Below are 26,755 nucleotides of genomic sequence, written 5' to 3' on the forward strand. Positions count from 1 at the left end.
TCCACATATTCCACTGTGTATTTCTTCAATGACATTTCGAGCTTCACTGGTATTTAAACATCTCAATAGCATTTGATCATTGCTTCTTCTATACATAATCTCTCCATCAAGAAAATATCCAGCAGCCATTCTTCTCAAGGTTCTTTTATCAATTTCCGATGCATTTGGTGGATAACTTTGATTTTTGATATATTGCAGAATATCATGATACCATGGTTTACCATCTACCTCTTCTTCCACACTATAACAATGTGCAGGAATTTCATATACTTGCATTTTGATTGGCATCATATCAACTTTCTTAGTTGGCTGAAACATAGCAGCTAATGTAGCCAAAGCATCTGCCATTTGATTTTCTTCTCGAGGGAGATAATTGAAGGTAACTTTCTTAAATTCCTTCATTAATTCAAGGGTAAAATTTCGATATTCCAACAATTTGGGATCTTTTGTTTTCCATTCTCCTCGCAATTGATACACCACTAACGATGAATCTCCATATATTTTGAGACATTTGATTTTTCTTTCTATAGCTGCTTTCAATCCCATGACACAAGCTTCGTATTCCGCCATGTTATTGGTGCAAAAGAACTCCAGTCTACTTGTAAAGGGATAATAAATATTTTCTGGAGAAATTAATACTGCCCCGATTCTTCGTCCCAAAGCATTAGATGCTCCGTCAAAGTAAAGCTTCCAAGTTGCAAATGCATCATTTGTTTTGACTTCTTCATTCATGGATATGCACAACAAATCTTCATCGGGAAAATTGAAGTTTAAAGGCTGATAATCATTTGATACCCGACTGGCCAGGAAATCAGCTATGACACTTCCTTTTATTGCTTTTTGGTTGACATATACAATATCAAACTCAGATAATAACATCTGCCATCTAGCCATTCTGCCTGTCAAAGCTGGTGATTCCATCAAGAATTTCAAAGGATCAAGTTTTGATATCAACCAAGTAGTATGGTATAACATATATTGTCTGAGTCTTCGAGTAGTCCATACCAAGGCACAACATAATTTTTGTATTGGTGGATATCGAATTTCACAATTAGTAAATTTCTTGCTCAGATAATAAATAGCTTTTTCTTTTCTTCCAGATTCATCATGCTGTCCTAGTACACATCCCATCGAATTTTCGAAGACCGTCAAGTAAAGAATTAATGGTCTATCAGGCATTGGTGATACTAAAATGGGGGCATTGGATAAATATTTCTTAATAATATCCAAAGTTTCTTGACATTCTTCATTCCAGACTTCAGGATTGTTCTTTCGAAGTAATTTGAACACTGGATCACATTTGTCAGTTAATTGAGAAATGAACCGAGATATATAATTTAATCTTCCCAAAAAGCCTCGAACTTCTTTTTTTGTATTGGGTGGTGGAAGATCTTGAATTGCTTTGACTTTATCTGGATCAATCTCGATTCCTTTTTTGCTGACTACAAAACCCAAAAGTTTCCCAGAAGTTACTCCAAAAGTGCATTTAGCGGGGTTGAGCTTTAATTGATACTTCCTCAATCTTTGGAAAAGCTTCCTCAAATTTTGAATATGTTCTTCTTCAGTTCGGGATTTGGCAATCATGTCATCTACATATACTTCAATCTCTTTGTGCATCATGTCATGAAACAAAGTTACCATGGCTCTTTGATATGTTGCCCCTGCATTTTTCAATCCAAATGGCATCACTTTATAACAGAATGTGCCCCACATGGTTACAAATGTTGTTTTTTCCATGTCTTCAGGATTCATTTTTATCTGATTATATCCTGAAAATCCATCCATAAATGAAAACCATGCGTGCCCTGCAGTATTATCCACCAATGTGTCTATGTGGGGTAATGGAAAACTATCTTTCGGACTAGCTCTGTTGAGATCTCTGTAATCCACACACATTCGAACTTTCCCATTTTTCTTTGGTACGGGAACAATGTTGGCTACCCATTCTGGGTATTTAGATGCCTGTAGGAAACCTGCATTGATCTGTTTCATTACTTCCTCTTTGATTTGCAACAACATTTTTGGCCTCATTCTTCTGAGCTTTTGTTGGACCGGTTTATATTCTGGATTGATTGGAAGCTTGTGTATCACTATATCTGTGCTTAAACCGGGCATATCTTGATAAGACCATGCAAAGATATCTTTGAACTCTTGAAGGAGATTTATCAATTCTTGTTTTATCTGGATTGTCAGAGTAGTACCAATTTTCACCTCTTTCATTTCTTCATCTGTTCCCAAATTCACAGTCTCAACCTCTTCCTTGTGGGGTAGAATTTGTTTGTCTTCTTTTTCTACCAATCTTAATAGTTCAGTAGGAACATCACATTCCAGTTCATCCTCACAACCATTGATTTCTTCCAGACATATAGGATGCTCTAAATTTATCACTGGATTAAATTTAGGAATACACATGCTATTAACACGGTGACACCTGCAAATTTAAGTCGGACATATTTCCAAAAGAATATAGTAAATTTATGAAATGTAAGAATGTAATAAAATGTAAAGAATGATTGCCATCCGAAAATTTTAAAGAAAATTTCTTATATTTAACATAATTTCTTTTACAAAAGTTTTCATATTTTTGAGCTAAACATAAAGATTAGTTCTGAATATTACTCTGCGTTAATATTAAAAACTATAGGAAGATCTTCAGTGGTCCAATTGTTGAGTGTTTCTCCAGGAAAACATGGGCGAATCCTATCCAAGTATTTGCCAGTCTTGTTGTCATTCATGATCATGTTGATAAATAATCCATTCATAGCTTCTTCAACTATGTCTTGATCTTTCGTCAACTTTTCTTCTTTAAAGGCTTCAACAAGCTGCTGTTCTACATTAATAGTTCCCCCTGATCTGAATGTAGTCTTCAACTGTGGAAAAAACATGTGTTCCTAGATGATTTCTTTCCCTTTCAATTTTTCCTTTCTGTCTTCACATCTTCTTTTCATCTCTTTGTTCTTTTGCTGAAAATTGGGCTTAAATCCAAGCCCAAAACGATCTTTCTTCATCTGTATATTGACAGGAACTGAAATCCCTTGAAGATTCTTTCCTAACCCTTTCCCAGCTTTAGCTCCGATGCCTAAAGTTTGTTGTACCGTCATCTTGGTGCAATCAGACAATCTGGGATATGGAATTTTGCTTCCTTCTGCAATAAAGGTTGCATTTACAAATTCAAGAGCTCGGAAAGAGCATTCAAGAGCATCATCATTGGTGTCAATATATGGAACATCACTTGTTACTGACGCAATGATTTCTTCTTCAGCTCCTACGCATATTAGTTGTCCATCAACAACAAATTTCAATTTCTGATGTAATGAAGAAGGAACGACTCCTGCTGAATGAATCCATGGCCTCCCTAATAGACAATTATATGTAGGGTGGATGTCCATCACCACAAAGTCAATATTATACACGACTGGACCAATTAACAATGGTATTTCCATTTTCCCAAGCACCTCTTTTTGAGTTCCATCAAATGCTCGCACTACATTCTGATAACTCTTCATGTGTGATTGATCCACAGGCATTCTTTGAAGTGTGACTAGAGGCATCAAGTTGAGAGCGGATCCATTGTCAATCAATACTCCTGGCAACACATGACCATGACAATGTGTTGTGATGTTCAAAGTTTTTACTGACCCCATTCCGCCTTCCGGTATTTCATCATCCGTGAACGTTATGTAATTGTCAGCGGCTATATGTCCCACAATTCTGTCAAGTTTATTGAGGGATATATCTTCGGGGATAAATGTTTGATTGAGAATTTTCATCAAAGCATTTCTATGTGCTTCTGAATTCATCAATAGATCAAGAATGGAAATTCTCGCTTGTTGTTTGTGTAGTTGTTCAACCACACTATACTCACTATGTTTCAGGAATTTCAAAAATTCTTGAGCTTGTTTTTCTGTCACAGGCTCATTAAATGCTGGAAGGGATTCATCTTCAAATACCTTCTGAGGTATTACCATGGCTTTTCCTTTTGTTTTCACTTGTTCTGAAGCATTAGATGTTTCGGGAGAGTAACATCTCCCACTTCTTGTAAAGAAACCGACTTCGCTCACTGCTTCAGACTTCGATGTTGTACCCAAACTCTGTATTTTCTCTTCTATTTTTTCTAGAGAAACAGATCCTCCTACCATTGAAACATTGGTAGTATAATTCCAAGGTACCCTGCGGGTATCTTTGTATGGAAATGGTAGAGGAGTGGTGATAACTACTTTCGGCTTTATTGGTGCAGGAATCACCGTAGATGATTTCACATTAATGATCACAGGATCATTTATTCTTTGACTTGGTTTAGAATCCTCTGATGAGCAAACATCATCTTCTTTTTTTCCTGGTTCTTCTTCAAAGAATTCTATTTCTCTATTGTTCATCAATTTTTGCACCAAATCCCTAAACTCAGGACATAGTTGAATTTTATGCCCTTTCTCCTGATGATATTCACAATAATTCTTGCCCTCATTCTGCTTTGGCCTGAATTGTTGTGGAATTATACCGGCTAAAGAGAGTTGTTGGAATACCCAAACAAACGGAGATTTTATTTCAGAAATGTCAGTTTTTGCTTTCTTTCTGTTCTCTTCCTGAATTGCATTCACGTTTTTATCTCCATGATTTGGCAATGGATGATTTGATGCAGATGGTGTATTGAATTCCAACTTCCCAGTGTTGATCAAATTTTGAACCACCCTTTTGAATGCCAAACAATTTTCAATAGAATGACCCGTGATTCCTTCATGGTAAACACAGTGTGCCTTTGTATCATACCAAGGAGGGAATGGTGGTTGCATGGGAACCAAAGGATAGGGCCGTATGACATCTACTTTTAACAGTGAATCATAGATCTCAACATATGGTACTGGTAAAGGTGTAAAAGAAAACCTTTCATTTTCCTTTCGAGATCCTCTGGAATATGCTCGATTAGTGTTTGTTTCCTCTTTCTTAACCCTTGGCTGGGTTATTGTAACACTTTTCGATGAATCTTTGTTGTAAGAATTTGCATTGTTGACTTCATTCTCCTTTTTCCGGTACATAGGTCTTTTGGAACTAGACCCCTCATTTGATTCAATTTTGCCACTTTTTAAGACATTTTCAATGAGTTCTCCAGAAATAACCAAATCTGCAAAATTTCTAGTTGCATTCCCCATTAGATGATTTAAATAAGGAGCCTTCAATGTATGAACAAATATTACTGTGGCCTCTTTTTCTGACAAAGGTGGTTGAACTTGGGCTGCTGTGTCACGCCATCTCTGGGCATACTGTCTGAACGTTTCATTATTCTTTTTCTCCAAATTTTGGAGAGTCCATCTATCAGGAACCATGTCTGTTACGTGGCGATACTGCTCTAAAAATGCTTTAGCCAGATCTTTCCAGGATCTAATGTTGGCTTTGGTCAATTGAGTATACCATTTTAAAGCCGGTCCTGTCAAACTATCCTGAAAGCAGTGAATTAACAATTTCTCGTCCTTCACATATCCTGCCATTCTTCGACAAAACATAGTAATGTGGGATGAAGGGCATGTAGTACCGTCATATTTATCAAATTCGGGAGCTTTGAACTTGATAGGGAGGATTAAGTCTGGAACCAAACTCAACTCACTAGCATCAAACCCATAGAATGATTCAGTTATTTCCACGGATTTCATTCGTTCTTCTAAGCTCTTGATCTGTCTGGTCAGTTCTTCATTTACTTTTTGTTTCTCATTCAGCTCATTCAAATCTGGGATCAAATGATCAGTATTAAGATCCCCTATTTTCACATCTGATATAAGCGGATTTTTTGCTTGAAGATGCAGGATTCACTTGTTGATCTTCATGTGGTTTGACTTCTTGTAATGCAGATGTACGAGCATTGATTTGTATAGGTGTAGTACCAGAGTGATAAATTGGTTCTGGTGGAAAACCTAGAGGATACATAGGATCTTGATCAAAAGATACAGGATTTTCAGGCATTTTTCCAATGATAGCCTGCCTTTTAAACATGTCCTCTATTTTCTGCATCATTCTGTCTTGTGAATTTGCAATACTGGCTTTAATTTTTTCCAACTTCATTCTCATTTCTTCTTGTTCTTTATGATGCTGTTCCTCAATACGCTGTATTTTATCCTCCATACTTCTCTTAGTAGCTTGTCTAGTACCGTAGTGATGTTGTATTTCTCTTTTGGCCAGAATAACTGCGATTGAAAAATCTTTTAATATTATTTTTTCCAAATTTTAATTAATGAATTTTATCTTAATAAAATAAAATAATAAAATTATTCATAAAGAAAATTATGAAATGAATGATGAATGTATGCAAAATGTATGTATGCAAAAAGGTATTGATCCCAAAAAGTTAACTGTCATAGAACAACTTTCATCGGCATACAAAAGTTTCTTTATAATAGTTCATAACTACAGATAAGGCATAACTTTCCTATTAAGCTCTATAATTTCTTTCATTAACCATGACACATTCTTTCCGCACTTAGAGACTGGATCAACATGATGCTCAATTATTTTTTGGCTTCAACAGCTAGTTCCCCAACATATCTAGCAACTTCGCTCATTTGTACCATGGCCTCGAACACCATATTGCTTCTTTCTTCACTTCTTTCCACATAGAACTCAGTTGACTTTTGCCACTGTTCATTCATTTCTTCAAGAGTCTGCTCTAATTCAGTGATTCTGACTTGACAATTGTGCAGAATTTTTTCAAGATCTCTAATGCGTCTTCGCAGTGAAGCATTTTCCTCATTACTTTCTTTGAGATCATTAGGCCCTAGACGAACCTTTTCTTGAAATAATGATTCTTCAAGTTGCAAAATGTAAGCGTTAAACTCTGAGTTTTTATTTCTAGACTGATCCAGATCTTCTTCAAGTTTTGTTCGTGTTTCTTGCGTTCTTTGATTAAGATTCTGGATTTGAACATCCTTGTTTCTGCATCTTTGCATCCAATTGCTAGCCACTTCCTGCTCCACCTCAAGTCTGGTGTTGAAATTTTTTTCTTTCTAACTCCCATTTTTCTTTTTCAATATTGGATTCTTCCATCTTTTGGCCTCTGACTTCAAGTTCAGCAATTAACTGGTTTATTTCATATTCAAATCCCTTGAACATGATATTTTTCTCACCTTCAAATTTAACAAAGATGTCATTCTTTATATCTTCTAAATCTTTGGCTCGATCCCTTTCTCTTTGCATTTCATTCATGATCTCACGGTGTTCAGCCTTGTGTTTTATAATTCGCTCTCTTCTGTCGACCTCAAAATCTTCCATTTTTTGCTTTCCTTTTTCAAGGCTTTTGAGTAGACGGCTATTCCTTCCTTTCAGATCTTCAACTCGTCTTTTCTCAATGTTCAAATCTCGGGTCTTCTGTACCGTTGATTGGCTGGATCCTGATGCTTTCCGGGATTTATATAACTCCTGGTAATTTTTCTGTAATGCTCTGAATTCATCATCAAATTTTTCTTTATCTTTTCTCAACATTGCACATTGTGATGAATGAAAGTCAATGTCAATCCCCAACATAGCTTTATCTTGTCTCATTTGCTCTAATTCTTTCGACCAGCCTTCTCTTTCTGCTTCAAACTCAGCTCTCAGAATTTCAATCTCTGATGGAATCACCTTAATGCAATCTTTCATAGAAATATCCTCATTTTGATCTGGTAGAGGAATATTTTCGTTTTTCCTGACAGATCTCCATTCTTTATAATCAGGAGTTAGCATTTCTTTTGCTGCTTTAGCTCGGATACAAAAAGTTGTTTTCCAAGCTGTAACGGCTTCCATGATATTTCTTTTATAATTTTTGCTGTGGAATGCGAACTCAGATGACTGTAATCCAGCAGTAATAGGTACAAATTGACGACCTTCATACTGTCTTATAACCAGAAGTGGTGCATATCCAATTCCTCCCCATAATCCGAGCAGCATTATCCAGTTGTAATCACCACATCTGTAAAAGAATTCCCTTTGTATTTGCCACGGGGCTCGCCAAACAACGTCATTGCTTTGCAGATTTCGAAAGGCATTGATCCACATATCTTTCTTAATTTCTTTCGGCCATTCCTGCTCCAGAAATTCTTTTAATGGTGAGTAATCTGTATTAAAGCGTCGGTATGAAACCTTTTCTGTCTTCCAGAAATGACTACGGATCCAAACATATAACAACTGGGTACACCCTGAAAATCGTCCACCTCCTATCTTTCTACAAGCATTTAACGATCTGAAGGTCTCTGCTAGAATTGCAGAAGCAGGATTAGTCTTTTTCGGTAGCTGTTCAAACAAATCTACCACTGCAGCTTCAACATATCCCAATACTTTTGGGAAGATGACCATACCATATATACCCAGAGCAAATAAATCGAATCGTACTTTAATATCTGGATGGCTCTGAATAATTTCTCTAATGTTGGTCCAAGCAATGCCTTCGCTTTCGCCTTTTTGTTTTGTACGGGATGCCACCCATTCTTCTCGTACACCGGCAATCCTTGCTAATTTAACTCGAAAGGGTTGAGTTTTAATTGACTTTGAATAGATTCGATTCTCCAAAGCCCCTTCGATATGTAGCAAAGTTGTGTATTCTTCAATAGTAGGGACCAAGTCCTCTTTATTGAGAGTGAAGCAATTGTACCCTGGATTCCAGAATTGAATTAGGGCTCTGAGTAATTCATCATCAACTTCAACATAGAGCAAATATGGGATGTCTCCGTAAGTCTGATAAAACTGCAATTTTTTGTTTGAATCCCAACTTTCCCAAATGCTTCGCAAATCTTGCATATCATTTCTTTTTAGTGAAACTGGAGCATAACTGGCCAAGTCAGATACATAATCATCCTGCAGACTGTCTCCTTCTTGTCTTTGTAAGTCCTCAGCCCACTGTCTTACTTCTGAGTTTAGAATTACTTGATTTGAACACTTTTTATCCATAGATGAAGGCTTTCCAATGAGACAATTAACACAAGGATCAATGTCTTTTATCCTGTATGATGCTATGCAAACAGAAAAATAAAGAACACACAAAAAAGAAAATAAATTAGTTTACATAATAAAGAAATTTAATAATAACATTTACATAAATATTTTTTTATTTAAACATGCTTTTCTAAATTTAAATAATTTAAATATACATGTAATTTAATCATTAACGAAAATAAATAAACAAGAAAGTTTAGAATTCATTTCTCCTGTGTGTACACCTATTTTAGACAAAATTTCGGCATGACTTCGGATTGGAAGAGTTTCTAAGGTTTTTTATATGCAGGGTTTCAGATCTAGGAGTAAAGGTACTCGAATTGTCCATGTTAGTGCCCCCTTAGGCTGCTAACCCTCAATCCTAGTCCATCACAGACTAAAGTGGATCGAGTTCAATTCGAGGGGATACATTTCTCTATGCCTGACACGGAGAATAAATTCTCACGAAGACATAGAGCATATGAACCCCGAAAGTTACTTGCTAGGTCTGACACGGAGAATAAATTCTCACGAAGACGTCACTTTCACTCACACTTAAAAGGGACAACTCAATTATAGAGCTTTATGTAATGCAATGCAAGTGTTGTGTGTGAGGAGAAATGTTCAAACATTTGACAGAAAAATAAATAATGAAATAAAATACTTGCAAATAAAATAAAACATATAAATATTATAAAAATAATAAATAAATAAAAAATTTGACAAGAAAGAATTAAAAAATAAATATATGAATTTTTAATTTTTAATTAATAGAGACAATTTATAATTGATTTTTAAAAGTTTGACCGGTCCCCAGCAGAGTCGCCAAGCTATCGTAACCGGTTTTCGTCCGGGCACGAAATATTATACTTGGCAGGGAAATTGATGTGAATAAATAATTTTGAAAATAATTTGTGAGTCGCCATCGGCCTTTTGGATCAAGTAGGTCGAATACCTAAAAATTATTTTCTTTAAAAGAGTTTTAAGAAAACATCAATTAAAAAAATGAACTGATCTGCGTTTTATAACCAAAAATTCGTTCTTTTTAATAATAAAAAGGGATTCGTGGTCGGTTACGTTTAGGGAAGGATTATCACCCCTACAACGCCCAAAATTGGTACTTTTTAATTATAAATTGTCTCTATTATTAAAATTTAAAAATTCAAAAATATATTTAATTTATAATCCTATTATTTCAAAATTATATAAAAAGTATTTATTTATTTAAAAATATCAGAAAAGAACTTCTAGGTGCCTTAAGACAGCTCTTTTCTTTGATATTGATAAATATTAATTTAAATAATATTGTTTAATTTTTAATTTTAAAATATCAGAATAAGACATCCAGTTGTATTAAGACTGTCCTTTTCTTCGATATTAAAAATAAATATTTAAAAATTACTATTTATTATATATATATTTATGAATACATGAAAATATTTAAAAATATAAACAAATAAAATAAAAATACCACTAAAATAATATATTTTAAAAAACAGTAAAATAAATGAAAACATATAAAATAAATGACTAAATTACAGTAAAAATAAAACTAAAAATATAATTCATAATTAATCAAAATTATAGGGATTAAACATGCTATTTCTTTATTTTATTTATTTAGTGACTAAAATAAAATTATCTAAAATTCGGATATTAGAATAAAATAAATTAAAAATATAAACTAAGGATTAAAATATTATTTATTAAAATTAAGGGATTAAATCTGTTATTTATCCTAAATATATTATTTTAATATAGAGGACTAAAATAAAAGAAATTAAAATTAAAGACCTGAATTAAAAGTATTATAAAATCGATTTAGTGACTAGAATGTAAAAATTACAAATTCAGAGGACGGCGGACGGGGTTTAACTATTATCTAATTACGCGCGTAGTCCTTCCCGAAACGACGTCGTTCGGGAAGGCCTATATAAGGTCCAAAACCGGCTGGCCCGAAGGGCCAGCCTTCATTTCATTTTTTTCTTTCTCTCTCAAGCCGAGAGAGCTCTGACCTCTCTCTAGATTCCCTCATCGGAGGGAAGCCGGTCACCGGACGGCAACCGTCTGCCGCCGTGACCATCATCGCCGGCCACCGCATCCGGTGGCCGAAAAATTTTATTTTTACACCATTAGATAGATCGGGACGTCCTAAGGACATTTCCGGTGTTCTTTTTCCTTAAAAAGCTCCTAATCGGAGCGAATCTAAAAAAAAGTACCTTCGGTGTTTCGAAGGTTCCGGTGAGATCCGGTGGTCGGGGCTTCCTCGGTAAGTTTCTTTTCTTCCTTTTTCTTTCTTTTCTGTTTCTTTGCTGCTGAGATCGTTGGTAGTATTTTGTATATATATATTTTTTTGGTTTTGTCTCTCTGGGATCTGTTCTCTGTCTTCTTCTTTTTTTTCTTTTTTTTTTTTCAGGTTCGGGTGGTGGCTTTTATAGCCACCACCGGTGTGGCCATCGGACCGGTCCGAAGAGGGGATTTCGGTGAGTCACCGGACTACCAGTGGTGACTCACCCCGTAGCCATGGCGTGGACGGCTGGCGTTGGAGCTTCTGGAGCCTTCGGTTGGGACGTGGCAGCGGCGGAGGCGGCGAGAGCAGCAGCGGCGGCCGCGTGGCCCTAGGGTATCATACCCTAGGGTTTCCATCTGGAGCCATCTGGACCGTTGGATCTTGCCAGATCCAACGGTCAGTCTGAGGCGGCTGGCTAGAGGCGGCTGGCATGGGATTAGGGTTAGGAAACCCTAAATGAAACCCTAAATGTTTTGGGTTTCAGTTTGGTTTGGGTTTTGGGCCGGTTGATTGGGCTTTGTAATTTAATATTATTTATTTAATATATATTTAATAATAATAATAATAATGATAATAATAATAATAATAATAATAATGATAATAATAATAATAATAATAATAATAATTATAATATGGGTAAAAAATTAGTATCTTCAAATAGCATATTCTTAGAAGATAAGATTGTAAAGAGCTTTTTTTTTCAACTTTATATGAAAAATCCAGAATTGAGTTGGATGTTTAACAAAATTCCAATCAATTTTGTTCAAAGGAATATCTTTTCCCCTCTGTTACCTTTCTAGGTAAATTCTGGTGTTTGCCAGATGTTGAAGGGATTAATGCTAAGAAACTTCAGGGATTGGAATACACTTGCTTCTAGCAGGGACATACCTAAAATTTCATGTTAGGAGTCGTGCTTTTAGAATTTTTGAGAAGGATGAACTTATAAAATTTTAGAGGATAAAAATAGATTATCAATAAAAATAAAAAAATATAAAAACATATAGGCTATTTCACAAATAAGTACCTAAAGTATACTTTCTTTTTCATTTAAATACTTGAAGTATTTTTTATCAAAATAAATACATAAAGTTATCTTTTTTGTCAAAATAGGTACCTAAAGTATTTAATATCAAAATAGGTACCTAAACTATTTAAACTTTTTCATCTAAATTCTAAAAAAGTTGACATGTAACATTAATTAAAGAATACTTTAGATACTTAGATGGAAAATTGAATATTTTAGATATCTATTTTGACAAAAAATATAGCTTTAGGTACTTATTTTGACCAAAAAAATACTTCAGGTACTTAAATAAAAAAGATGATATACTTTTGGTACTTATTTGCTATATAAGCCAAAAATAAATGATAAGTTGAAATTTTGAGGAGAAGGAGAATGAGTATGGATGGGCCTGGGTAGGGTTGGATCAGATTTCCGGCTATTTTGACCTGATCTGAAAAATATACACCCTCCACTCGAAACTCGACTTAGGTTTTGGGTGACTTCACCCTACCTGAACCTGACTCGTCTATTTGAGATAAAACTTAAACCCGATCAGACCTGAAACAAATAAATTTATAAAAAAATATTAATTTATTTGATAAAAATAAGGATCTAATTGAAAAATATAATATATAGAGAGATAAAATTACATTATTTTTTATTAGATCGAGTGTTTTTATCCTAAACCCGAACCCAACCCGGATATATTTTCTAAAAATACCCGATTTGGCCCAACCCAAACCCATTTTTTAAAAAAAAATCTGATCAAATCGGACCAGAATGAGTCGAAGCTTGTCAGGTTTGAATTTCGTACCCATTTTTAAGAATGATTGCCCCAGTCTCCTTTCTCGATCCATTCCTAGTTTATGGATGGAAGTTTTTGTATGCAATTCCAAGAGAAATATCGATATTCTCAAGGTAGTATCTATACTACCAGTTTGCTCAAGTTCCAGAATGCAAAATAGGTACCAATACTTATGGGGGTACCGATACCACTTTACATAGTAGTATCGATACCATGAGCATAATATCGATACTAGTCAGGCCCAATGGCTAGTAACGACTAGTTGATTTAAAAATAACAAAGGAAGTACCAATTAATACTAATTAAAGGAGTACCGATACTCCATGTCCTTAGTAGTTTATTTTGCAGAAAAATTATCCTCAACGACTCCAAATCATCCCCAACGGCTAGAAACAGCCACCAACTCATTCCAACATATAAAAACAAGTTGAGGACATTTGAAGAAGGGTTAAAACACATATCCAATCAATCAAACACAAGAGAAGATTTTTTCATTCCTATTTTCCTTTCTCTTGTAAATATTTTTGTTCTTGTGAGCTTAATCGTTGTAAACACCTACCTTGTGAGGTTTTCTTGTTTACAATTCTTATCATTTGTGTAAAGGGGAGTGGTTCTAGCTTAGCCAAGCTAGGAAGTTGTAAATGTTATCTCTTTATCGTGTAAAAAGAAAGAACAAATTAGTGAATTTGTTAGAAAATCCTTAGTGAAGAGCTAAGGTAGTGGACGTAGACTTGGTTGAGAAGTCGAACCACTATAAATCATTGTGCATCAATTTTCTTATCTCTTAAATCTCCTTACTCTCTAATTTTTTTTTATCAAATACACTTCAACCTCTATTGACATTGTTCGGTTGTCAATTGAGTTTCATCAAATAATCCCAACAATTGGTATCAGAGCTTGATTCATTAGAATGTTTAACAACCTTGAGAAGATCATTGAAGAAGCTCTATCAATTTTCTACACAACTGAGAAGATGGCTTCGACCTCTGGCTCTTACTACATTGAAGACTCTCAACTGGTCAACAAGCCACATTATTTCAATGAAACTATTTATGACTATTGGGAGAATATGATGATTCTCTTCATTCAAGCCAACGATATATGAGCTTGGAACTCAATCATGAAAGGATACTCTATTCCAACCGGTGAGATGGATGATTGGAGTGATGGAGAGAAGAAGAATTTCCAACTCAATGCTAAGGCTATGCATATTCTATTTTGTGCATTAGGTCTAGATGAATATGAAAGAGTCTTCTATTGTTCTAATGCCAAGGAGATTGGGACAAGCTCCAAGTCACTCATGAAGGAACCAATGAAGTGAAGGAAACAAAAATCAGTATTCTCAAACATAGCTATGAGAATTTTAAGATAAAACCGGATGAAAATATCAAAGCTATGACGAATAGATTTTCTGTGATTGTCAACTGTCTCAAGGGATTTGGAGAAGTTATCCCTAATGAGAAGCTTGTGAGAAAAATGATATATTATCTTCCAAAGTCTTGGCAAATCGAAGAAGAAGGCGATCATCGAAGCTAAGAAGCTAAAGTCTCCCACTCTTGATGAGCTTATTGGTTCTCTTCTCACTCATGAGTTGATGGTAAAGGAATAAGAAAACGAAGAGAAGAAAAATAAGAAGAAGAAGGAGGCAGACATTGCCTTCAAATCCATCAAAGAAGAAAGTGACTCAAGTGAAGAGGTGGATAAAAATGATGATGAAGAAGACAAGATGGCCAAACTCTTCAAAAGATTCAAGAGATTCATGACTTCTAAGGAAGTGAAGCATGAATCAAGGAAAATGAAGGGTACCCCGGTGTGCTTCAAATGTCAAAGAACGGGACATGTCAAGTATGATTGTCCCCTCCTAAAGAAGAAGGGATCAAGTAAGAAGAAGACATTTGTGGCGGCTTAGAGTGATGAAGATGACTCCAATGATGAAGATGAAGTAGCCAACTTATGCCTCATGGCCATCAAAGAAGATTCAATGGTATCCTCTAACTCTCGTGATTCAAATTCTTATTCATTTAAAGAGTTACAAGATGCATAAGATGAGTTGTATTTGGAATTTGAGACCATGAATTCCAAATATAATAAATTAATTTCAAAATTGAAAATTGAAAATGATTTGATTTTGAAAGCAAAAGTTGATTTTGAAAAACAAAATGAAACTTTAAAAAGCATTTAGAGCTTTCAAAAGTAAAAATTGAAATTTTTGAAAAATAATGCTTTGATTTGAAAGTTAAGCTTTAATGCTTAACAAAAGAAAAACAATCATTTTCAAAAATTCATCTAGTTCCATAATGACAAAATGCTCACATTGTCATTATCATGGTCATAAGAAACATATTTGTCCTTTAAAGAAAGGAAAACATTTAAAATTAAACAAGTATGGATTTGTAAGGGAACAAGGGACATTGGTACTAACCTTTAAGGATCCAAAGCAATTTGGATACCAAAATCCAAATAAATGTCTTTTGTAGGTGTGTGGGAACAATGGTGATGAATGTGAAGCTATTCAAATACTCTAGCCACTTGAAATTGAATGAGTAACCTATAAGCTTATTTTAATTATCTTGCATAATTGGTTGCTTATTTGATTTAAGCATGCATGAGTTTTGATTTTAAATAATTTTATGTTTTTTCATCTCATGTATGTTGAAAATTTTATTATGATGAACATTTTAAAATTTTAATGATCATAATTTTTAGTTCATCATAATGAATTTTGGTCAAAGTTGGTCTTAAATGCTTTGTTTTTACAAATTTTAGTTTTTGACCTTAAATTTAAATGCTTGTGTATGTGATTCATTGCAAATGATATATCTCTAACAATTGATATCAGATTTTTTCAAATGCATAACATTTTTGGATAGTTTTATGCACATGAACTTAAATATAACGATTGATATTACATAAAGTATTTTAGACTTGAATATATTGAATTTCATATGCTACTAATATGTTTGTTCATCTTTGTTGAAATTCAATTTTTTTAAGTGTCAAGCTTTTAAAAGTCAAATTTTTGTTTGGAATGCATTTATTGAGGGGGAGTTTTTTTATGCTAAAATTACCACTTACTCTCCATTGTTATTTTTTAATTTTAAAGTTGAATTTTTTTTGATATAACAAAAAAGGGGAGAAATATGAGTTTGAAAAATTCAATTTCAAGAATGAAAAAGGGAGAACTTTAATCTTTTCCAAATATTGCTCTTTTTCATTAAATGTTTTATTAAGGTGGAGTTTTGCCAAAAACAATTTTTTAAATGTTTTGTTATATCAAAAAGGGGGAGATTGTTGAACTATGCTTTATAATATTTTGATATAACAAATTAAAGACAAAATGGTTTTGGACTTGAATTGAATTTTTTCAAAATTTTCAAAAATAATTCAAAGTCCATTAAACTAGAATTTGAGCACAAAATGTTTTTCTTGAAAAAGTAGTATCGATACTGTTCTTAAAGTATTGATACTATATGAACAATATCGATATTGTTCATGTGGTATCGATACCAAAGGTAAGAGAAGTATCGATATTCTCAAGGTAGCATCGATACTACCAGTTTGATCAAATTTCAGAATGCAAAATAGGTACTAATACTTTTGGGGGTACCGATACTACTTTACATAGTAGTATCGATACCATGAGCATAATATCGATGCTGGTCAAGCCCAACGGCTAGTAACATCAAAAAGGGGGAGATTGTTAAACTATGTTTTATATAACAAATTAAAGGCAAAATGTTTTTGGACTTGAATTGATTTTTTTTCAAAATTTTCAAAAATAATTCAAAGTCCACTAAACTAGAATTTGAGCACAAAATGTTTTTCTAAGAAAGTAGTACCGATACTTTTCTTAAAGTATTGATACTATAAGAACAATATCGATACTACTCATGTGGTACCGATACCAAAGGTAAGAGAAGTATTGATATTCTCAAGGTAGCATCGATACTACCAGTTTGATCAAATTTTAGAATGCAAAATAGGTACTGATACTTATGGGGGTACCGATACTACTTTACATAGTAGTATCGATACCATGAGCATAATATCGATGCTGGTCAAGCCCAACGGCTAGTAACGACTAGTTGATTTAAAAATAAAAAAGGAATTACCGATACTCATTAAAGGAGTATCGATACTCCTTGTCCTGGGCAGTTTTATTTTGCAAAAATATTATCCCCAACGGCTAGAAACGACCACAAACTCATTACAACATATAAAAACAAGTTGACTACACAAGAGAAGAGTTTTTCATTCCTATTTTCCTTTCTCTTGTAAATATTTTTGTTCTTGTGAGCTTAATCTTTGTAAACACCTACCTTGTGAGGTTTTCTTGTTTATATTTCTTATCATTTGTGTAAAGGGGAGTGGTTATGGCTTAGCCAAGTTAAAAGCTAGGGAGTTGTAAAGGTTATCTCTTTATCCTGTAAAAATAAAGAACAAATTAGTGATTTTGATAGAAAATCCTTAGTGAGGAGCTAAGGTAGTGGATGTAGACTTGATTGAGAAGTTGAAACACTATAAATCCTTGTGCATCAATTTTCTTATCTCTTAAATCTCCTTACTCCCGAAATATTTTTCAAATCCACTTCAACCCCTCTTGACATTGTTCGATTTTCAATTGAGCTTCATAAAATAATCCCAACAAAGTACATAAACACTTGAAACTAGAGAAGCGTTAATCACTTAAGAGATCATATTAAATCAAGGGGACTAACTATGACTCTGGTTAGCCTTGGTACTATTTTCCTTGTGAAGCTTTTTTTTGCTCAGCAAAATGAATTTTTATTTTCGATTTTTAAAATCATCCCAACCGGGAGCCTCATTAAAAACCCCTCTAGGCCTAAATAGGGGAAAAGAGTACTCCAAGGATGATGTACAAACAGTCATTCCAGAAAAAACATTCATGGTCTCTCATTTTGCCAAGACTAGATAGTAACCTCAATAACATAACCATACCTAACAACAACAGACAACCAAACACTACAAGAAACTGATGACAGAGAGCAACTTGCAATAACTACATGCTACCGATACCAAACAACCCAAAAAATCAATTAAAAAAACCAACTAAATAGAATATAGCGGAGCGTACAGACATAGACCAATATAATCTTACTAACATGCTTTAAACATTTTTTGTCTGCTTAATCCTATCTTCGCGAGTTGATCTGCCATGTTATTGCAGCTCTTAGGAGTGTACACTAGTTGTGCCTTCCCTACAGTCACTAATCTTCGATTAATCTCTTCAAATACAGCTCCCCACCTCCACAGTCGAATAAGGGATGAATGAACCCAGTTCAATGCTACTTTCGAATCAGATTTTATAATAAGTTCAATTTCCCCACACCAGCTAGACCCACTAAAAATCTCTAAGGTTGTTTTGATAGCTAACAGTTCAGTAAAATCAGAATTTGCACACGAGACCGGCCCGAAAAACATTGCCACCACATGTCCAGCTGTTGATCTTAACACATCCCCACAACCTACTGCATCCTTCGAAGTCGCCCCATCTACGTTGAATTTCATCTGACCCGTACAAAGAGGATGCCAGGTAGCTTTAAACATGATAATCCTTCGATCCAATCTTAGCAAGATAATCAACCATGTTATTGCTTAATCTTGGCGTGAACTTAACGTTTCTCATGAAGGACATTAAACTCCTTGAGTGTCTTACAACCAACCAAAGCTCTCATGTTAACTTGAAAGACAATATCTTTAAGTTTTACTCTATTCTCCCTAAAAAACCGTTTCTGGCAATCCAAAGACTCCACAGCGCTGCCTCAAAACTAACATACCTAGCTAATAATCTTGATTCTGACCATCGGGTTTGATAAAAGTTAACCAGTTCATCAACGTATATAACATTGCAACCTATAAAATGCCACCACCTCTTATATTCCAGGATTATATCCTCATCCCAAAACTTCCCCCTCTAATTTTAGCTAAAAGGCAATGAATTGAGATTGGGAAACACCTTTCGATGCCTCCACAGCTAGGATTTCCCGAACCAAAATCTCTTATGTACCTTTAAAATCTATTCCTAAATCTCTTCCAATCTGTAACGTTTTCTTTTCTTCCCACTTTTGTCTCTGCCATCTTGCTTGAAGATCAGAATCAGATAGAGACCTTCCTTATAATTCAGTCGTATCGTCCTCGGACTCAACCTTCTTATTTTTATTTAATCGATAATTTCTGTTCTTCCTTGGAATGTTTGCGAATTTCTCCTGAATGCATTGTAATGAGCTGTTTTTTTTTGTTTTTCCCGTCCTTTACTCTTTGATTCTGTATGGATTGGCACGTTTTAAGATCCTCGCTCATATAGATTGAATCATTGAACCTCTAGTCGAGATCCTCTCAGTCTTTCCCTAATTGGAGCTTTCCTTTTATTTGATCTGCTATTAATACATCCTCTTTGCCTTCCTCCCCTTATTATTCTTGTTAAAACATGTATATTTAAGGCCCATACACAACGCATCCTCCGCTACCCTACTATCTGAAATTCCTTCCCAAATAGAGAACTCCCTAAAATTTTCTAATTTTCCCTCATTGACATGTACTTGATCATTTAACTTCTTACTGACAACTAATTCGTCTCTCACCTCGTTCCCCTCCACATCATTACTTTTCTTCTTAACATTCCCACTTTCATCTTCATTAGTACTTAATCCCATAATTGCTTCCTCACCAATATTTCTTTCCACCTCGTCGTCACCCGACAAGCATCCGCCTCCGGATATATTCCCTATACAACGTAATTGAATATCACCTTCCTCAAGCCACCTTTCGGTGAATTTTTCCTCCGAAGAGACCCTGCTTCTTCCTTGTGAAGTTAGATGCTTAGATTTCAACTGTCCGCAACGATTTGTTTTGTGGAACCTCCTCAACAGGCATATTAACTTCCCATGTTTCATTTGGAAGCCCATACTAGTATAAGTTCTCCTTCTCTGCAAATGAGAATTCAAAATTTTGAAAGACATAAGTTTGCTGGAAAATACTTACACAGAGTCAAAACATAATTGGCTAACCGGCGTACCCACATTACTAAATACAATGGCATATTACCTTTCCCATCAGCACCCTATGAATGATAACTGCAATAATAACTTAACAATCATACATTTAATAAATTAGATTAAAGTTAGAATACATACATCCATTGCAGGTCTTTGTGTCAAGTAAATCTATGAACAAAAAGGGTAACCATATGCTTCCAAACAAAACCTTATGATAGCGAAACCATGGCAGTTCCATTGAACCATGTATCACCTACAACATTGAAATTAATAAAACAAAACAAGTGAATACAATGTTGATTAATAAGAACCAACGTCTATATCCGAGTCGTACATATGCACTTGTTCATGAAACGTATCTGTAGACTGTATACGACACTCAGCACGTATATAGGCAAGACAATTTAGCTCTTACAAATTACAATCTCTTGCTAAACAAGCTTAGACTTTCCCAAACCAACACTTTATCTAACTTCAGCAGTATTCATCTAAAGTGATTACCTAAACTGAAACTGATGGTATGGCTCCACAATCCGAATTGCTCGAAGCTAATAGCTAGTTACTTTGTTAGGAACCGTTCACCCTTATAATGTAAACCTAGAAATAAAGGGAACAAAGTGAAAAATGACTTACTGAAAACATGGAAGCACAGTTTAATGCACATAATGAATGCCAACATTCCTTTCCTTTATATTAGGCAAACAACTTACGCTTCCGAGGCAATATTTAAGAGCTAACAGCCTAAAACCTAAGACTAAAACTACAAAAACATTTTATTGTCAAAAATAAAAGCGATTTTTCCATAATTTAATTTACACATAACTTCAATAATTATTCAATATTTAAATTAAACTAACATATTTTAAAAATGATCTTAAAAAGAAAATAAGAGTTGTAAAAAAGACTTACAAAGGACGAGAAGATGGTACGAGTTTTCGGCTGGTGTCGGAACCTCCATTCTCCGGTGATTTCTTCCTTGTCGACGATAAGTTTACCATTGATGAACTTCACCTAGATGAACCTCTTTGACTTGCCATATCCAATCCCCGCTAAACACGTAGAATTTCCATCAAAGAAATATAGAATAAAAACAAATCAATAAAATAAATTAACAGCTTACCTGAATTAGAAACTTGTTTTAAATCCTACGTCCAATCCAGAGATTGTTGTATTACCGCTAACTCGATTCTTTTGATTCGGAATGAAAAGAGGCTTAGCGGGAAAATCAAGCGATCCGAAGTATGGACTTGATGAAGACATGGAAACTAGGGCATAAATCAGATTCCAATTTTTCTGTTTTCCCTAAAGCCTTTGCTCTATCTTCATCTAAAGCATACACCCGATTTGACAAATATGAAACCTAATGACAAAGAACTTGAACACTTTGAAATTTTTAAAAGATGAAAAAAAAAAGATTCAAAGGAAATAGATGAGAAAAAACAACTAAAAGGAAAACTAATGTATTCAATTGAAACGAACCTTAAAAATGAACCCTAGAAACGAACCTTTATGAATATGCAACTTGGTGGGTAAAGGGTGAACGACAGAAAATTGAGAAAACATGTTAAGGAAAAAAGGGCCAAGGGTTTTCAACATTAATAGACTCAAAACTTGTGGTGTTTGTAACTAGAAGCGCCACTAACGTACTAAATTTATGGCGTTTAACATAAAACACAACTATATATGAACCTATTGTGACATTTGTATTAAAAAAACATCGCTAAAGTAATAGTTTGTAATGACGTTTTTAAGAAAACACCACTAGTGTTACTACGTTGTGGCGTTTGGGTTAAAAACGCTGCTATATGTTTACTGTTAGCGACGTTTACTCTTAACACCCCTACAAACCTGTTTCAATCAATTTATCTTAATTTTATCTTTCAATTAAATTAAAAGATAACCAAAATAATAATAAATTTGAATACACGTAAACCTTATCTCAAGATATCATATGCTCCATTAATATTTTATCTTTAGACAATATTTACCTTAAGGGATATATGAGGCGGTAACCAAACACTGATTATAAGAATATGTCAAGCAAAAATCTTCCTTTGGGTCGATTTATTACTCACACATTAAGTCGAATAATTATCACATGCTTATTACTAAAGTTGTATATGCAATTATGTCAACTATTAATCTTCCTTTGGGCCGATCAATGCTAACATATCCTAATGTATATGTACATAATCTTTATATATATTTTAAAAAATATTTTCCATAACGGAGGCCACTTTAACGACTTATTGCTTTAATTAAGTCATCTCAAAATTAATATTAGTATTCAAATTTAGTATTTCTATAACAATAAAAGGTCAAAATTAGAATTTTTTATTGCGCTACAATATCTAAAATAACCCCAGAATAAGGTTACATAAATGTTGCTGTAAAAAATCGAAAATTCAAGTGTTTGATGGTTTTTGAAGAATTCCTTAAGCATGTATTTAATTCATAACTTCATAAATCACCAAAGACAGATTGAATCCAAAATGATTAATATTTAACCAAAAGTCAAAGTCGAAGTACATACTAATGAATTCATAACAGTCACAAAACTAAAACTGAATTTTCTTATCACATCATGGTTTCCAAAGTAATCCATAACAAGATTGTCTAAAAGACGTTATTAGAAATCGAAAACATAAATCTTTGACTATTTCTCAAGAATTTATTAACCATGGATTCACCAAATTAAACCAAAAATGGTAAAAAAAATATGAATCCATTAAAATATCATGTAATGTTCGCCCTACACTTGATTGCCCTCAAATTAACAATCATGCAATTATTCAACAAACCATCATATGATTATTCGAGGAAGCATTAACAATTGCCATTATTCAACACTGAATCAATCACAAAAACAAATAATATATGCAAATATGTTTTGATGAATGGAGCTATCGCAGAACTTATATTAACCTTTGAATTGCAAAGCGTAACTAATTATTTTCATCTTCTATATGTACGTATTCCAGAGAAGTAACAACACCATTTAATAAAATTCCTTAAAATCATATTCTCACGATCAGAAAATTTAACTTTTCAAGGTTGTCGCATAATAAATATTTATAGAATTAATGTAAAAGTAAATGTAATAATAAATCATAATAATCGTGAAGCAAGTTGATTAAGAGGCAAGTTCATGCGACATATTTCTACTTCCAAGAAAGTGAAAAATCATGAGAGAAGAATATAAGGAAATTAAAGCCTTTCTCATCTAAAAGCTACCGACACTGGATCCAACCATACGAATCCAAGCATATATAAGAACTAAAATATCAATAGAAATTTCAAAACCCTTGTCCTTGATCGTTCATCAACCTTTCGTAGAATCAAAAGACACTTAGGCATATGTAACAATAGTTAAGAAAACGGTGAATTATACGAATCAATCCACACACAAAAATATTCTCAATGATTCAACATGACGAGGTGATGATACCACTTGTTAGAACCAAACCATAATAAATATGAAAATTAGATCAGGATCTAATCATGTCAAATCATCAAGAATAAAATACTAGATGCGGAAGCGTACTTGAATTAATTAATAAGATAGAATTGCCTTTAAATGTAAACTCCCTCTCTCACAAGATAAGAGTAAATATGAGATTATTTATTTCTTGGGGGACCATAACCATTTATACAGCTGATTTAAGAATCAATTATTGTTTGTACTTATAACTCTACGCCTCATCGAATTATAAATACAACTTTAATAGTATCTACACTTTATTTTCCATGACACTTCTAATACGTGTTCATTGCTTTTAGAAGCAGGAGGAGATTCTGTGTTGGATCCATTTTTGTGTTTGTGAGGTTCAGAAGCAAGCATGAAGCCAGTTTTGCGGTCCTGGGGGCAGATGGGAGGTTGATGGAGGGCTACAGTTTTAAAGTTTATCTTGTTATTTTTTCGAAATAAAAAAGCATCAGATATGTATCTGGCATTTAGGTGAATAGGTCGTGGATGCCGAATCTTAGAGTTTCCAAGTCTTTCTTGGTCGTTTTGGGCGGTCGGTATGATGTACGTGGTAGGTATTAGGTTCTAGTAGCAGCATTTCAGCATTTTAGGATAGTAGATTCGGGTGCAGTTTTCCTTGTCATTTTTTTGGAAGCTCGCTCCCCTTCCTCTTGTCGGTATAATCAAGTATTAGGTTCGAATATAGTGGGGGTTAGTATTAGGTTCGATCTACTAGTGGTTATTTAGTTTTATGGGGCTATGGAGCGTATTTCGTGTTGGAATAATAGAGATGTCTGACGTCGATCCTGGTTTTGTCGATCTGGGAACTTGTGGGGTCATGCTCTTTTCTGCCTTGAAGGAACAATTATTAGTGTCCGTTTTGATGAAGCCAGTTTGCTTTTGGTTGTGCAGAGTGTTTCGGTGGTACCGGTGATTTGTTTCCGTTTTATTTAATGGTAGGGTTTTTCCATCATTTTTCTTTCGGAGGTTCATGAAGAAGATAGAGAGTTCATTAATGGCCCTTGGGCCGGTGATGGAGCGGAGAACTCAGTTGTTGATGGTGTTGAGTTGCTCTCTAGGTTGCAGGAGGGTTTCGTTGAAGTTGTTGGCTTTGAGGTAGTGTTTTTTGAAGTTAGTTTCATTGAAGCACTATCTTAGTGGTGTGGTGATGGAGTTCTGTCATGATGTTGCCCGCAAGATATTCCTTTAGTGGATAATAAGGAGGTTGTCGGTGATGGTTTATTCGTTGTGCCCATACTATCTCTTGATGGGCATTTTACTCTGTTGTTGGATGCTAGTTTCGATCATGTTCAGGGTGTTGTTGTTGGTTCATTTTGGTGCTAAGGTTCATCCCATTGGTCCTCTTTCATTATTTATCTATGTGCAACAAATGAAGGATGTTCATGAAGAAAATCGAGTGTCTTATGATGGCTCGTATTCTGGTAGTGGTACGTGGTGTTCAGGTGCTGAGGTAGTAGGTGAGGGTCCTTGTTCCGAAGAGGTATGGGTTGATGAAGTTGATTCCCCGACAGTTCATAATGGGGTAACTGCGCAAGGTTTTGGTTGCCAGAGGAGTGGCATTTTAATGCGTTGAAGGTAGTTAATAGGGTGATTGTGGGGTCTGAGGTGGAATTGTGTGATGCTATCGATGGCAATGTGTATGTGCAAGAGATGTCGATCTTTGATTCCCCGAGAGTCCGTTATGGGGTAGCTGCGCATGGTTCGGTTTTCCAGAGGTGTGGTTCCTTTATCTCTTTAGAGGCTGTTAGTGGGGTGCACGTGGGCTTTGAGTTGGGATTGTGTGATGTTACTGAGGGTAATGCGTATGTGTAAGTTGTGCAGCTCATGGCTTCTGACGATAGCAGTAGGCGCTTGGCTTTATTCAGAAATGTGACCTATGGCAGACTGTTTTGCTATTCTATAGGAATGTTTGCGTTGTTTTTGCGTGCTTGTTGAAGTTCGATGAAGCCTTGGTGTCTTGTAGTGTTTATCAGGTTGAGTGAACCTGGTTTCTGCTATTGTTCGGTCACTCCCCATCGATACTGTTTTGTTTGTAGTTCAGTTTCGGTTGTCCTTTCTATCCTTTTTTCTTTAAGCTGATTGGATTGTATGGGTGTTTGTGTGAGTTTTGTTGTGGTTTTGGGTATGCATTGCTTGATGTAAGTGTTCCTTGTATATCATCCCTTCCACCTCTAAGTTCACTCTTTTTCCTCCATTTAGGGTTAGGGAGGTTTTTTTTTTAATGAGGGTCTTGAGATGATTTACTTTGCATTAGCTTATAATACAAAGTACCATCTTTAAAAAATAATAATAATATACACAAACTCAACAATATAACAACCTTGAGTCCTTAACCATATTTCATTGCTTGTCCTTGCAAACTTCTTTTTATTAAGTTTGCTAAAATCATGATAAGTTCTTAAGAAAGAGATCCTATAATGAACAATCCATTAAGTAAAATTGGTGATCACGTACAGCAATTTGCATGATTCATGCGATCAATATTCAATCCATGATAAGAAAGCACATTAGCAAGATTGATTTGTCACCCAGTTATGGTAGTATTCGATCCGAACCAATCTAAACTTAGCCTTGGGAAGCAACTGTCCAATCGGAGTTGAAAAAGTTACCTGATATGGGTAAGAAAGACGGTGACGATAGATCCAATGATTGTGTCCAAACTCGTTAATCACTTAGACTCTGTACAACTTGAATGAGTCATGGAGTAATAACGGAAAACGATCTCAAGGAAATCTCGTGGCAAACAAACAAAATGCGAGAGGAACCCAAGGCAGAGAGCAGTAAATGAAAAAGCAAAGGCCTTGAGTGCAAAACCACAGTTTGACCTTGGGAAAGGTGAGTTATACCAGCACAGAAAGGTGAGGGAGCCGAGTGTGGAACCGGCTTTGTTTCCGAGTTGGGTAATTGAGGATTGGTCCCATCACTACATGACAAAGGAACCCTGTAAATTTCATTGTATTTAGTAGGCCAGTGCTTGTGACCGACGGCGCATTTACTTAACTGACACCTTTTATATGTAATATTTTTTTTTAATATTCGTTGATTAATATTTTTTGAAGTAGTATCATTTGGCTGACGTAGCGTAAAGGTGCATCTTTAGGGACGCACTTTTCTGGGATTCTAATGACTTGGATGTCACGTGTGGAAGGCGCATCCTCGGGGACGCACCTTCCATTAAATGTCATAAATGTCCTCATCCGTTTTTCCCCAACTACCCCTCTTCCTC

Source organism: Hibiscus syriacus, unplaced genomic scaffold (genome assembly GCF_006381635.1).
Source record: "Hibiscus syriacus cultivar Baekdansim isolate YM2019G1 unplaced genomic scaffold, ASM638163v2 tig00110429_pilon, whole genome shotgun sequence".
Lineage (NCBI taxonomy): Eukaryota > Viridiplantae > Streptophyta > Magnoliopsida > Malvales > Malvaceae > Hibiscus > Hibiscus syriacus.